The sequence below is a fragment of the Artibeus jamaicensis genome, unplaced genomic scaffold (assembly GCF_021234435.1).
Source record: "Artibeus jamaicensis isolate MK-2021 breed Jamaican fruit bat unplaced genomic scaffold, CSHL_Jam_final contig_685, whole genome shotgun sequence".
NCBI lineage: Eukaryota > Metazoa > Chordata > Mammalia > Chiroptera > Phyllostomidae > Artibeus > Artibeus jamaicensis.
Window position 1 is genome coordinate 17,803,887 of NW_026521924.1, and position 11,624 is coordinate 17,815,510.

General features: G+C 50.2%; 1 long non-coding RNA gene across 1 annotated transcript in view; it reads right to left on the reverse strand.

Moving 5' to 3' along the window:
* Positions 1-11,624, reverse strand: part of LOC119063334 (uncharacterized) — a 13,923-nt gene continuing 2,299 nt past the window's right edge. The window contains exons 2-3 of the long non-coding RNA XR_008392664.1: positions 8,283-8,591; positions 1-1,740 (exon numbers count right to left, since the gene is read on the reverse strand). This is a non-coding gene — a long non-coding RNA (uncharacterized LOC119063334). The remainder of the gene's footprint in view (positions 1,741-8,282; positions 8,592-11,624) is intronic.

An 11,624-nucleotide genomic window follows, 5' to 3' on the forward strand; every position in this document is an offset into this window, starting at 1 on the left:
TCAGCCTTTTAAGTGTACAGTTTGGTGGCTTTTATTATATTTGCAAGATTGTGCAACCATTACCACTATCTAATTCCGGAACATTTTTATCACCCAAAAGAAACCTTGTACCGGTTAGTAGCCACTCCCCCATTCCTCCCTCTCTCCAGCCTCTGGCAATTGCTACTAATCTTTCTGTCTCTATGAATGTTACAGATATTTAACATAAATGGAATCTTATATGTAGCCTTTTGTGTCCGGCTTCTGCCACTTACTATGGTGTTTTCAGGGTTCATCCATCTTGTAGCATGGATCAGTGTATCTTTTTGGCCTGAGTAGTATTTCATTGTGTGGAGAGACCACATTTTGTCTGTCCGTCCATCCATCCATCCATCCATCCATCCATCCATCTACCCATCCATAAGTTGATGGACATTTGGGTTGTGTCCACATTTTCCTATTATAAATAATGCTGCTGTGAACATTCATGTACAAATTTTTATATGGATGTTTTACACAAACATTTTATACAAATGTTTTCAGTTCTCTTGGGTATATATCTAGCAGTGGACTTGCTGGGTCATACGACAACTTTGTTTAACTTTTTGAGGAACTGTCAGACTATTCCAAAGTGGCTGCACTGTGTTACATTCCCACCAGCAGTCCATGGGAGCTCCAATTTTACATCCTCACCAACCCCTGTTATTGCCTGATGATGACAGGCCTAGTGTGGTATCTCATTGTGGTTTCAATTTGCATTTTCCTAATGCCTAACAATGAGCATCTTTTCATGTGCTTATTGGCCATTTGTGTATCTCCTCTGGGAAAATGTCTATTGAAGTCTTCTGCCCATTTACAAATTGGGTGACTTGTCTTTTTATGGTTGAGTTCTAAGAATTCTTTATACATTCTCTCCCTGGCCAGGTAGTTCAGTTGGTTAGAGCACCATCCTGATGTGCCAAGGTTGCTGGGTTGATCCCCGGTCAAGGCACGTACAAGAACAGACCAACGAATGCATAAATAAGTGAAACAACAAATCGATGTTTCTCTCTCTTCCTTTCCCTTCCTCTCTCTCTCTCTCCAAACCCAGTCAATTAAAAAAAAAAGAATTTTTTATATATTCTGGATACCAGACCCTTAGCAGATGTATGATGTGCAAATAGTTTCTCCTGTTGTGTGAGCTGTCTTGCTGTTTTTTTACAGTGTCCTTTGAAGCCCGGATTTTTGATGAAGTCCAGTTCGTCTGTTTTCCCTGTGGCTGCTTGTGCTTCGAGTGTCGTATCTAAGAAACCATCGCCTAATCCAAGATCATGAAGACTTACACCTGTGTCTTCTAAGAGTCTCGTAGTTTCCACTCTTACATTTAGGTCTTCGATTTTTAGTTAAGTTTTACATATGGGGTGAGGCAGGTCCAAGGCATTTTTAATCCTTTCACTGGGTGTGTGTTTTTAAACAACACATGATATCATTTTTCCTGTTTGGGGAGGGCTTTAGATGGTAGTGCACTGTGTGTATTCTTGTGTGGCTTATGCTTTTCTTATTCAGCCTCACGTTGGAGAGTCGCCCATGTTGAGAAAAGTACTTCATTCATTCGTTTTCACTGTGCTCTAGGTTTCATTGCACGAGAATACATTTCATTTACCTCTTCCCCTGTGAAGGTCCTTCGGGTTGTCTCTCGTGCTTTACAGTTGCCGACGGTGAACAGTCTGCCCCGTGCCTCCCTGCACAGCGTGTTGGAAGTCACGAGCACATTCGGATTTGCTAGAAAACACAACACGTCTCTCCTAAGTGGTTGGCGGAGTTGCATTCCTTCCAGCAGTGTATTTGGGTTGCCCTTGTTCTGAGTCCTCGCAGAACAGCTCAGTGTTGTCAGGTTTTTGGGTTTTGGTTTTTTTTTTTGCCAGTCTAGTGAGGGTGAAATAATATCCCATTGAGATTTTCCAGATTAATAAGCACAGTTTATTTTCAGTAAATATATGCATGGATGGTTGGATGGATGGATGGATGGATGGATGGATGGATGGATGGATGGATAGATGGATGGATGGATGGATGCGTGAGGACAGGATGGACACAGCTCACGGATGAGGGGATGAGGAGGTGATGCTTTACTTTGCCTGTGGCCAGAGGATGGCAAGGCCCCCGGCCTAACCTGTGCTGGCTGTATGTAGGGAGACCCTGGAGCCAGGAAGGGCTGGGTGACACTGAGAACTCTCTGTGTGGGAGGAGGCAGTTGTCACCCAGCAGCTAGCGATGGGAGCCTTTCCCCACGCTGTCGTCCTCCTGCCCTTCCACCTTCCCATACTTTAAGTCCCTGCAGAGTGGGTGCTCTTATTAACCACGCTTTACAGATGAGGGACTAAGTAACTGAGGGACTGCACTCGAGCAGTCTGACTGCAGAATGTACCGTATTGTACTGTATTGTTAGCTTGGTTCAACCAAACCCAGGGGTGCAAGAGAGGAGAGGCTTGTCTAGGTTTGGGAGGGTGAGAAATAAGAGTCACAATACCCACTCAGCCTGGCATGGAGGGACCGCTGGGAAGGAGACTGAGAGGCCCCTGGGAAAGATGGCTTTTGAGAGGCAAATTCCCCCGTCCCAATGGACACGGCCCACACGCATGGGTACTTCTGTGCCCAGTTTTCTAGCTACTGGGGATGCACAGTGGGGTCTCTCTGTTCTTGGGTCTCAAGAAAGACCTTGTCTTGGGTGGAGAGGGGATGCAAATCAGCAAACCTACCTATAATTGTAACAAATTTAAAAATTGATATATGTGATACCAATGGGGAAGAGATAACATTTATAGCGGGGACCTAATTTAGCTAGTGCAGTCAAGGGAGACCTCTTTGAGGAGGTGACGTTTGAGCTGAGACTTGAAGGACAAGAAGGCGGTAGCCATGCCCTCATTCAGGGAGGGAGTGTTCTGGAGGGAACTGCAGAGGAGGCAGCAAGGAGTTTGGTGTAGTTTACGATGGACTCTCAGAAGGGTGGCGTATCAGGAGTGGAACAAGTGAGAGGGTGGAGCGGCCCGAGAGGAAATGGGAGCGGGCAGGACCTCTAGGTCAGGGGCAGCGGGGTCCAGAGAGACTCCGTTCTTGCCTAAGAGTTGGTGGTTGGCTTACTTGGGAATGACTGAATCCTAACACCAGGTCTGAGAAAGAGGGTAGAAAGGGTGGGGAGCATTCTTGGCATTTGTCCCTAGATTTGATGGAACAAGAATTTGGAGGGTATGGGGGGCCTCGGCCCCTCCCCCTCCAAGACACAGTTGATAACAACCCAAAAAGAGGGCTGACCAAATAGACTTCACTAGGTAAAGGGTTAAACAAGTGGTGGTACAGCCATAATGTGGAGTTCTCACAACAAAAAGGAACGAACCATTGATATGAGCAACAACTTGGATTTCTCCAGGGAATTATGCTGAGTGGAAAAAGCCAATCTCAGAAGATTACACACTGTACGATTTCATTTACATAGCATTTTGAATTGGCAGTGTTAAAAATGGAGGGCAGATGAAAGGTTGCCGGGGGTGAAGGACGGGATCCTGTTGGAGCTGCTCAGTTACCTTGGCTGTGGTGGTGGGTCCATGAACCTATACAGGTGATGAAATCATGGAACTTACACACATACACGAGTGTATGTATATACTGACTCCACATAGCAACCCAACGAAATAAGATTATGCCCGTTTTATGATGGAAACTGAGGCTTTGAGAGAACAGACCTGTTCAAGGTCACATCACACGTACAGAGCAGAGCTAGACAGTCTGACTCTGGAGCCAGTGCTATCAGACCCTCTTCTGCCATCTCTCCCCCAGACCACCTATTTTTGGCGTCCTCTGTCCTCCAAACACTGGCCCTCCCAGGCCCCATCCCTACCGCTCTCCCCTCCCCCAGCTTCCAGGACTTGCCCATGTCCATGGCCCCTACCCCTTTCATTCATATTCTGAGCTTAGTTTAGAGCCTGGGGTTGGGCCAGACCATCTGGATGGTGGTCTGGGGGGGAACACTTCATACTCGAGGATGTCCTTCTGCCCTTCCTAGTCCATGCAGCTGCCTGGCAAGAGGAATATTGGAGGGGTTCGCCACCCAGTCCCCTGACCTACCTGCTGTGGCCAGTGTAGCCCGTGCAGTACAGAGGACAGAGCCAGCCGGCAGCATGCCCACACCTGGCAGGGAGGCCGGCACACCAGAGGGTGGGGGCAGCTCTGGGCCCCTCGGGCGGGGTGGTTCTGGAAGCTGATATGAGCAGCAGCAACTGCTGGCATTATCTGGGCTCTAAGAATAGCTTGGACTGGAGAGTTGGGGGGCTGGGGCCAGGGAAGAGGGCAGGAGCCTGATTCCGCCACCCCCTCCACCCCTGCTGGTTGGCCTAGAAACTAGGAAGCCTCCCTCTGGCTTACCATTTGCCCTGGAATGGTTTTTATGGACACACCTTGTCGGCTACTGGGCTAGAAGAAAGAAGGTATCCCGGGACTCAGACCCATGGCTGAGGGCAATGAGCCCACACACTGAGGGGCCAGCTCTAACCAGGCGTGCCCCACAGACAGGGAGCAGGACCTTGCTTTTTCAAGCATCATGTTGGAGGTGACCCTTATTTATTTAGCAAACCCTTAAGAAATGGGTAATGCATATACATGATTCAAAACTCAAAGGTAAACAAGGGTATGCAAGGAAAAAACAAGCCTCCCATTTTTCCCAGCCCCCAGCCACCTATTCCCCTCTGCGGAGGCAACCAGTCTTGGCAGCTTCTTGCTACTCCCACTCAAAGGTGGTCCCTCCACAGGTGAGCACACGAACACACAACTCCTCTCTCTGCACTTTTATATGTCCCATACGTGCTTCTCCTCACTTTTTCACCTGGTGATATATCATGGGAATAGCAACAGTAATTTGCTGAGTCTCCATTACGTGCCAGGCACTGCAAATGTTAATTAAACTCATACCATGCTCATCAGAATCCTGTGTGGCAGGTGCTGTTTACAAATCTCCATTGTGAAGAGATTAAGTAAATTTCCAAGATTTCACAGCTACTCATTGACAGGGCCAGGATTCAGTCTCAGGCAGTCCGACTTCAGATAAAATGTTCTTGGTCACTACTCTATACTGCCGCACACAGGAGTCGTATCGTTAACACAGCACCCCTTCACTCTTCCTGAGGATCGGGCTAAGAAATGCACATTGAATACTTGCCACGGCCAAGCTCAGGCTGGGATCCAACAGAGAATAAGAAGGACTAGGTCTCCGCCTTCACGGCAGTGGCATCCCAGTGCCCATGAGTGTCCGTCAACCAAGGCAGGAGGAGGGAAACCCACATACCACATACTCACATTCCCATACACGGGCCTGCTGTTCGCACACACCCTGTTCCTTTATCCACTGGTCCTTTACTCACACCGCCTCTGAGCTGGAAGGCCCAGAGCTGCAGGTGGGAACACGGAGGTCCAGACAGGCCCTTGTGAGCCTCATCCCCCGCCCCCCTTGCCCCCGGATCCATTTCAGCAGGGCTGGTGGGGTGAGTCTCTAATCCAGGGCCCAACCATTGTTTGAAGTTAGGAACAATCGGAGGGCAAGGGAGCTATAGATAGATCCGCAGCTGCTGTCACCTGTTCCAGCTTGGGCACTGGGCCTGGGCATTGTCTGCATGGGGGCGCTGTACCAGTGAGGGCCTGCTTGGGGGTGGGAGGTCAGCTCTGCTCTGCTCTAGGGAGACCAAGGTAGAGGCCAAGTCAGAGAAATACAGAGTCTCACAGGGCAGAGAGAGACAGGGTGACAGAGAAAGACCAGTACCCTTGAGAGAGAAAAGATAACTCACCTAATAGCCAAAATGCTGAGACTGGTCGGGGGTGAGGGCAGAGACACACAGCTATGGAGAAAGTGAGGGCCTCAGACTAAGGCAAAACTCAAGGAGGCAGCAAAGCGAGACCCAGACCAGCTCAGTCCCCCTGAGATCCTTCCAACCGTTCTTCTCTCTCCAGGATGGCTACGTTTATATACTTCTCTCGGCAGCAGCCATGCCCCAGAAGAATCTGGAACATTCTAGGAGGTGGAGTGCGCTGGAAGGCCCCAGGGGTCTTTGAAAGGGGGAGGTTGTGCTGTCGGGACTAGGCGTAGCTTTAATTCACCGTGACCTTAGGCAGGGAACTGCTCTCGACTCTGTGCCTCGGTTTTTCCAGCTATTCACTGAGAGAGCTGGTTTGCGCGATCACTGGAGGCTCCTTTCATTCTGATGCTTGCCAGGACATTTCCCCTCATGTATCTAACCTCCCTCCTGCTTGCTGCAGCTGAGGCCACAGTCTCCTCCTTTATTCGCCCTTTGTGAGGATGGGGGGACAGCTGGTCCCCATTCCCTCCCCCTAGTAACCTTTCAGCCATAAATCCACACTGAGGCAAGGCTCCTCTGGATAAACAGTCCCGATGCCTTTTGGCTGCCCTCATCCTATTTTCTGCTCGAAGCATCAGAGCTGGGGCCCGCTTGGGCCTTCTGCAGCTGCCCAGGGCCCCAGGAGGGGGACGAGCCTTGGACAAGCAGGGGCCCCACCACCCCCAGGGTGCCAGGGGAGAGGGCCCCGCTTTGGGCCTCACCACCTCGCAGGTGGACCGTTATGGCAGCCGCCCCCTAAGTCGGTCTTCCTGCCGCTGGTCTCACCCCTTCGGTCCGTCCTCCACACCAGCTGCTGTGGGGATCTTGTGAACGCATAAATCTGACCACACTGTCAGATGCCCTCGCTCCGAGCTCTTTGATGAAAAAAATAAAATAAAAATGCCTTTGATGGCTCCCCAACTCCTGCAGGATAAAGCACCAAATCCTAATCTGGCTTTTGAAGCCCTTCACAGTGCAGTCCCAACTGCTCCATCCAGTCTTACCTCCCATTATGGCCCCTGTGGCCCAACCTCGACCCGTGTGGCTGCTCTGGCCCGGGACTTTGGGTTCATGCCCTCTCAGTCCCCTCTCTTCTGTCTACATTCAGTGCCTCTCTCTGGCCAGGTGCTGCTGCTTGCACCTGGATAGCCACGGCCTCCTCATCTCTTGCCCCTTCCAGTCCATTCTCCATATGGCAGCCAGAACGATCATTATTAAACTTCAGACCACTGACTCTCTTGCTGTCACAACTTCCTGTCGCACGGGCGACAAAGCCCGGAGCCCCTGCCCAGCCCCTGCCCACCTGTCTCATCTCACCATGTAACACCCTCCCTTTGCTCCCACGCCAGTGGCACCAGCATTGTGACAGAGCCTCAAACGCACCACCAAACTACTTCTGCCTCAAGGCTTTTTCTTTACTGTTCCTTCTGCTTGGAATGTTCTTCCTTTGGCTCTTGGCCTGACTGTCTTCTCCTAGTCCTGTAGGTCTCACCTTGAAACTGACCTCCTCAAAGAGGCCCTTCCTGACCAACTTGAACAGAGTTCGCCCACACGACCCCCACAGCATTACTCTGTGGCTCTCTCATAGCACACGCCGCGCTCTTCCATTACCTGGGAAACCACATTTGCTCTTTATTTACTGCCGCTCTGTGAGGGAAGGGACCTTATCACGCCCCTCTCCTTGCCAGTCTGGGTGTCAAACTTGCTTTTATCCTTTAAACTCTTCCATTCTAACATCTTCCTTGAGTGCCTTTCCTATTCTGGATGACGAGTGTCATGTTCCCATCCTGGACACAGATTAGAAGCTGTCAGAGGCAAAGTGAATTGAATTCTTGTGTCCCTCCTAGCTGTAGGACCGTTTTAGCGGAGTCCTTCGATGTCTTTTCCAAAGAAGGACTTCCAGGCACTGGGGTGCATTAGTCGCAGATATATTTTGGGCTGGGTTAGTTTCCAAATCACATCTTCTCCGCCTACCTGCCTAGCATCTCAGGCTAGAAGAGGGGAGGCCAGAGGAGCTAGGCTCCTTTTGGGCTTTGCCCCATCCACTCATTGCTCATGGAAATCTCCTCCCAAAAAGTCCCGGCTCAGCAGCTGCCTCCAGGTCTGGCTGATACTAAGCTGCAGGTTCAGGACTCTTGGCAACTGCTTGCTGATCTGAAGCCTTTGGTGGAGAGGAGCTGGGAACACCAAGACCCTGATGTCTAGCTTGGCTCGATTCCGCTTCGTCCCAAGACTTCCAATCTCTGTCTATGGCCACTTTACCCTGGATCCCGCCCCTTCCCTACAACTCCGTTCCTAGCTAGGCCCATGTTTCCCTGGCTGTGCTGTGGGGAGTGGAGGTGGGGGTGGGCAGATGACATTTCAGTCTTTGAGGGCAGTGATAGGCCTGCCCAGAGCCCCCGAGGCCCAGCCCTCCCTGACAGCCCTTCCCAACACTGTCGGTACCTTAAGTGCCTAGAAGACTGTGGTTCTTTGAATGGTTTCTGGAGAGAACATTTCCAGCCCAGCAGGGTGGACACATTGTAGGCTGGGCTGCAAGTAACTCAGCTGCCCTCATGCTGGTCCTGACCGAAGCCACTTTCTGTTCCTGATTTTCCCGTGCTCAGGGAGCGGGGTCGGCAGCTTGGGAGTGGGGTCGGCAGTCTGGCCTGGGCCTCCCCGTCCGGGCCTTGGTGCCCTCTGCTAAGCTGAGGGCCTGGATGAGACAATTTCCCTTCCAGCGCTGATGCTTCTGATTCTGGGTGCTTTGGAAACCTTCAGAAAGGAAAATGGGGGGAGTAACATAAAAGTACAGGAAAGGGCAGAGAATAATTAACAAAGCATTGTACATGTGTTGTCATGTTTGCTTCGTCCTCTGCACCAGGATTCTAGCCTTAGAGTTCTGATGGTCCCAGAATCCAACACCCCAAGATTCTAATGACCCAGGATTCCAACACCCCAGATTCTAAACATAGGTGCACACATGTGTTGGCTCTATACTGACAATGGTGGGCAGGGAAGGCAGGAAGCAAGACTTTGGGCGCCTATAGTTGCTGCTCAGTGGGTGGGTTCATTGGAACGGGATGGTGGTTATCAAGAAACCAAGCTTCCGGAGGTGCTAAAATCCTAGAACCCTAGAGTCCTAACGTTGGAGCCGATCTCAGAGGCTGCCCAGTCCACAGCCTCGGGCCCTGGGCAACCTCTGCTCGACTCTTCCTTGCCATTGGCAGGCTCCCTGTCTTCCCAGGACGCCTCTTCAATCGCTCACTGGCTCTAAGCGTGAGAAAGTTCTTGTCTGCGTGTATGTCCTAACTCTGCTTCCTGGTAACTGCCCCACTGGTCTGTTCTCGAGGTCACAACCAGTCACATAGGCTCCCCTGCTCCAGGACAGCTCTTTAAGTATCTAAAGTCAGGACCTTAAGTCCTTGAGATTGTAGCATTTGTTGCATCTCTCAGGTGCATCTTGGGCTTCCTCATTGCTCTGTCATGCTCGTCTGTGAGCTCATCTCAGCAGAAAGCTGTGTCCTGGGTGGTAAACACGAATTTACAGGGCAGTTCTAGATCCATTTCTTTTGGTTGGTTTCTCAGCTCCAGGTTTTTACACTGAGCAAGTAATTCTAGAATTCAAACCAACATTATTCTTGGTATTGACTAAGCTGTTTTAGAAGTTCTGAGTCTCCAGGCTAATTGTATTGCTTGGGCCCTAGGCATGAAGCCCTGCTTTCTCAGCGTGTTTGAACAGTTTCCCCTACCCCGTGGACTTCCTGTGAATAGCTCAAACCCACAACCTTCGTCTCTGACCCTGTAAGGACATTAAAACCCTAAAATATAAATGATATATCAATTTTGGTTCATTTTTTTAGATTTTATTTATCTATTTTTATAGAGAGGGGAAGGGAGGAAGAAAGAAAGGGAGAAAAACATCAACGTGTGGTTGCCTCTCTTGTGCCCCCCACTGGGGACCTGGCCTGCAACCCAGGCATGTGCTCTGACTGGGAATCAAACCAGCGACCCTTTTGTTCACAGTCTGACACTCCATCCACTGAGCCATAACAATCAGGGCAGTTCATTTTCTTACTCAACAGGTACTTACTGACTTTCTACTATGTACAGGTATTTTGCAAGGTGCTGGGCGTCTAGACCAGGCTCTTACCTCTTAGTGTTGGGAGGCAGGCAGGAAACAACCTAAGTTCTATGAAGAGAATTAAAACAGAATGACACTCTCACAAATATAGCATAAAGAGAAAGAAGGAAGGAATATGTAACATAGCATTCCATTCCTAGAAATGAGGAAGACTAATCTGCGACACCGGAAGTCGGGACGGCAGGTGAGGGAGTGCTGGCGGAAGAGGATGTGAGTGGGATGCTGGTGATGTCAGTTTCTCAAACAGGGTGTGTTTGTTTCCTTTGTGAAAACTCATCAGACGGTACAGCATAGTCGCCACAGCCCTGATTATTATGTTATGGCGGAATGACCCAGGACAATCTATACGTCCACCCAAAGGAGACCTGTATCATTCCATAACAAGGGGAAATATCTGTAGGATGAATTCCTACTAGGGTCTGGGCATTTGTAATTTTGATGGATATTGCCAAATATGGCATGTATTTATAACACCGTCTTCATGGAGTATACACACAGTGAAGTTCATCCTAAGCTTACAGCTCAGTCAGCTGTGCAGAATGAACACACCTGTGTAATGTAACCATCACTCGTCTCGGTACATGCCACGTTTTCTACATTCCAGAGGCTGCTTCTGAGCCCCCTGCAGTCCTTACCCTTCCTCCAAGGACCACTCTTCCATTTTTATCATTACACGTTAGTTTTGCTGGGTTTAAACTATGTATGGTTAAGAATATATCTTTGAAGTTATTTCTATGTATTTTATGGAATACAGACACGTCTCTGTGTTTGGAATGGTAGCCCGTTGGCATAGAGGATTTCTCTGTGTGAGCTCACCCTGACACCCGCGTGGAACCCAGGCTCTGGGCCCCTGTCATTCCAGGTGTGCAGTGTCTGAGGCTTCTGGATCCCCTGGCTCTCCGACTCTACAATTCTGCGGTGTCACCAGGGCCTGAATGGGATGATGGACAGGAGGGCCTGGCAGTGCCCTGACACATTCCGAAGCCTGTATCAGGCTGACCGAGTGCCAGCACCCTCAACCCCTGTCGCAAGTGGGGTGGGGGACAGGGCTAAGAGCGGGAAGTCGGTTTCCTGGGAATCTTGTGTGTTACAGTGTGAAGGGGCTTCTAATTGGTCTAAATTTCCTCCATTTGCTTCCTCTTCAGCCAAAGCATTCCTTTATGTCTATGGTCTTTGGTCTGGTTTTCTTTCTGTGTTAATTTCCCCAGGGGATTCCGGAGAGGTGGGGCTAGAGATTGGGTGAAAGAGACGGCATCCGGGTGCGTGGAGAAGGTGTCTCTCTTGCTCTCTTCTCCTTTTGACCTGGTTTCTGACAGTGCCCATCTGTGACATTTGGCCAGTGCCCTCCTTGCTCTGGGCCTCAGTTTCCCTGGATGTGTAAAGAGAGTCGGACTAAAGAATCCCAGAGGGCATTTCATGGTTTCCCCTCTTTGAGTCTCCTCGCTCTCCATTCTGGGGCTGGGGGTCTTCTTCTGCGTCGATCATGTGCCCCGTGACTCAGTTTCTCTCCCCAAGCGCCTCAGTTTTCCCCAGTCTCTCCCTGCTTGGTCCCTGCCAGCGTCAGCCTCTGAATCCCAGGCTCCCTGTCTCTCAGTGAAGTGTCTCTCTCCAGCCTTTGTACTCCCCTGACAATGGGAGGTAAAAATAGCCCAGGGGCTGTGCTG